Source organism: Colobus angolensis, unplaced genomic scaffold, assembly GCF_000951035.1.
Source record: "Colobus angolensis palliatus isolate OR3802 unplaced genomic scaffold, Cang.pa_1.0 Scaffold54, whole genome shotgun sequence".
Lineage (NCBI taxonomy): Eukaryota > Metazoa > Chordata > Mammalia > Primates > Cercopithecidae > Colobus > Colobus angolensis.
The window spans coordinates 976,584-980,621 of NW_012118932.1; positions in this window are offsets into that span (position 1 = coordinate 976,584).

The window sequence follows — 4,038 nt, forward strand, 5'->3', positions numbered from 1 at the left end:
GGAAGCAAGACTCTGTCATAAAAATAAAATTAAACGACAGGATTAAAAGAGGAAAGAGAAATGAGGCAGCAAAAATGACAGATTAAAGTAAATTTAAAGCCACATGCTGTGGTGTGCACCTATAGTCCCAGCTACCTGACAGGCTGAGGTGGGAGGACTACTTGAGCCAAGGAGTTCTAGTCTGTAGTGTATTATGATCACGTCTGTGAATAGCCACTGCACTCCAGCCTGGGCAATATAGCAAGATCCTATGTCTTAAAAAAGAAAAAATCCTAATTTACATATTAACCAAATGCAATGTGTAGAACTTATTTGAATCTTAATTTGAAAAAATTGTAAAAAAGAAAATAATAGGTCTGGCATGTTGGGTCAAACCTGTAATTCCACCACTTTAGGAGGCCAAGGCTGGTGAACTGCCTGAGCCCAGGAGTTCAAGACCAGACTGGCCAAGAGTGTGACCCATCTCTGCAAAAAAATAAATAGAAAATGAGCCAGGTGTGGTGGTACACATCTGCAGTCCCAGCTACTCAGGAGGCTGACGTGGGAGGATCACTTCAGCCCAGGAGGCCAAGGCTGCAATGAGCTGTGATAGTGCCACTGCACACCAGCCTGGGTGACAAAATGAGACCCTGTCTCTTTAAACAAAAAAAAAAAAGAAAAGAAAATGCATACATACATATGAGGCAATCTAGGATATCTGAACAATAACAGCATATTTTATGATATTAAGGACTGACAATATTTTAGAGATAATAAAGATATTTTATTTATTTATTTTTGAGACAGCGTCTCGCTTTGTCACCCAGGCTGGAATGCAATGGCATGATCTTGGCTCACTGCAACCTCTGCCTCCTGGGTTCAAGCAATTCTCTTGCCTCAGCCTCCTGAGTAGCTGGGACTACAGGTGCACGCCATCACACCCAGTTAATTTTTGTATTTTTAGTAGAGACGGAGTTTTACCATGTTGGCCAGGCTGGTCTTGAACTCCTGACCTCAGGTGATCCGCCCGCCTCAGCCTCCCAAAGTGCTGGGATTGCAGGTGTGACCCACCGCACCAGGGCCCCCTCACTCTTGTAAAGACACTCTTACTGAATTGTCAAAAGGACAGATACCTTTTAATATAGATGAATAAAACAAGAAGGAAAATCCAGCTACTCACAATACTCCTTCACCTCTTTGTTCTCCAATCACTACTTGCACCACCATTTTGTATCGGTCAAATCCCATTTCTAGAAAGAAAAAATGAGGTTGTTTATAAGCAAATATGTAGTAAAATTGCTTATTGAGGACAACTTTGCCTAGAAATACACAAAAGCATTCAATCCACAAGTATTTAATGAATATGATGGTAAGCCTGGGAGTCAGGAGGACATGAAGACAGACCCTAACTGTAACTCACCAAGTGTATAACCTTAGAAAGTGATTTAACTCTCCAGTTTAAGTCCCCCTCATTAAATGGGAATATCAGTACCTACCTCCCAGGGTTGTTACAAGGTTAGATAAGATATAGTATCATCTTTGTATTTTTTTTGAGATGGATTCTCGCTCTGTTGCCCAGGCTGGAGTGCAGTGGCGAGATCTCAGCTCACTGCAACCTCTGTCTCCTGGGTTCAAGTGATTCTCCTACCTCAGCCTCCTCAGTAGCTGGGACTACAGGTATGCACCACCACACCCGGCTAATTTTTGTATTTTTAGTAGAAAAGGCGTTTCACCATGTTGCCCAGGTTGGTCTCGAACTCCTGACCTCAGGTGATCCGCTCACCTTGGCCTCCCAAAGTGCTGGGATTACAGGCATGAGCCACTGCGCCTGACCAGATATAGTAATCTAAAGCATCTAAACAGTGCTGTTAAATACTAGTCCCTCAATAAACCTTACTTCCTTCCTTTTTCCCCTACTATAAGTCAGCTACTGAGCTGAACCTTCAAGACAGAGAAATAAAGAAGACGTTTTTCTTGCCTTAAAGAATTCACAGTAGTAAAGAACTCAAAGGAAAATAGAAAAATAGGCCGGGGACGGTGGCTCACGCCTGTAATCTCAGCACTCTTGGAGGCCGAGGCCGGTGGATCACCTGAGGCCAGGAGTTTGAGACCAGCCTGGCCAACATGGTTAAACCCTGTCTCTATTAAAAAATATAAACATTAGCCAGGCATGGTGGCAGGTGCCTGTAATCCCGGCTACTTGGGAGGCTGAGGCAGGAGAATTTCTTGAACCCGGGAGGCAGAGGTTGCAGTGAGCCAAGATTGCACCACTGCACTCCAGTCTGGGCGACAAGGGCACTCCACCTTAAAAAAAAGAAAAGAAAAAAAGAAAGAAAAAGAAAAGGAAATAGAAAAATAAATTGAGAATGCAATATGCTTATAATTCAAGGAGTGGCATGCGCGATATACACCAGGAACACAGAGCCAGTGGGGGCAGTTCCTCTGTCTGGGCAGTGGTAAGAAATCGCTGGAGAAGACTTCTTGGAGGATGTGGCCGGCCAATAAGCTGAGCCTTGAGGGCTGAGTGAGAGGGGACCAGGTCAGGCCCATCTCTCCACACGCCTGAGACGGAGGCACGCGCACAGCAGGAATGCAGGGGAGCTCCAGAAAACTGTAAGCTGTTCGGTCGGACAGAGAAAAAAAAACGAAGATTCCAGAGCAAAATGAGGTGATCCAGCACCATTTAGCTGTTTACCCCAGAAACTACATTCTAGAGCAGCAAAATCCTGAAAATTATCACTAACACCAACTCTGAAGAGAAAAAAACGGAATGGGCATTTTTAAATCTTTCTACTTTTTTGACCAAGGAATAGTGGAAACAGTTTAAAAAAAAACAGAAAGTGAAATAAGCGAAGCTGAAACAGAGCCAGCTCTCTCTGATGAACGTACAGGTTCCAAGATTCCACTGTAAACTGGACCATCTGAAGACTGCAGCGATCTCCCATGTGGGGCATGAGCCTAATTCAGAGTGTTTAACAAAATCCTAAAAGACAGAGTCCAAGTAGTTTTTAAAAAACACTGCGCACAACTCAGCTGAGCTTCCTCCTTTCTCTCACCAATTCCGAATCCTACAGAAATGTGTCTAGAATAATACCCAACCCTTAAATCACAGTTCTGAGGGGAAAATCTGAGTCTCAGATATAGTGGGGAGGGGAACTTAAAAAAAAAACCCACATCATATCAGAGTAATGAAAAATCCCCACATCATATCAATTAAAAATCCCCACATCGTATCAATGAAAAATCTCCCACACCGTATCAGAGCAATGAAAGCTCCCCAGACCACATCAGAGCAATGATGATGTATGGGCACAACAAAATGAAATGCAGCCAAATGGCAATAAACAAAGATGCAGTCGCAAAAACAAAAAAGTAACAAAGAAGAACGAAGCTACTGCTGGGTGCCGTGGCTCACGTCTGTAATCTCAGCACTTTTGGAGGCTGAGGTAGGAGGATCTCTTGAGGCCAGGAGTTCAAGACCAGCCTAGGCAGCATGACAAGACCACCATCTCCACAAAACATTTTTTTTTTTTTTTTGAGATGGAGTTTCACTCTTGTTGCCCAGGCTGAAGTGCAATGGCGCGATCTCAGCTCACCGCAAACTCCGCCTTCTGGATTCAAGCAATTCTCCTGCCTCAGCCTCCCGAGTAGCTGGGATTACAGGCATGTACCACCACACCCAGCTACTTTTGTATTTTTAGTAGAGATGGGGTTTCTCCATGTTGGTCAGGCTGGTCTCAAACTCCCGACCTCAGGTGATCCATCTGCCTCAGCCTCCCAAAGTGCTGGGATTACAGGCGTGAGCCACCGCATCTGGTCCACAAAACAATTTTTCAAAAAATATTTAAGAAAAGAAAGAAATTTCAAGTGGAAGGAAGGAAGGGAGGGAGGGAGTTGTGTAAGAGAAAAAATTTGACTGGGCACGGTGACCAACCTGGAGAAACCCCATCTCTACCAAAAGTACAACATTAGCAGGGCATGGTGATGCAAGCCTGTAGTCCCAGCTACTTGGGAGGCTGAGGCAGGAGAATCGCTTGAACCCGGGAGGCGGAGGTTGCA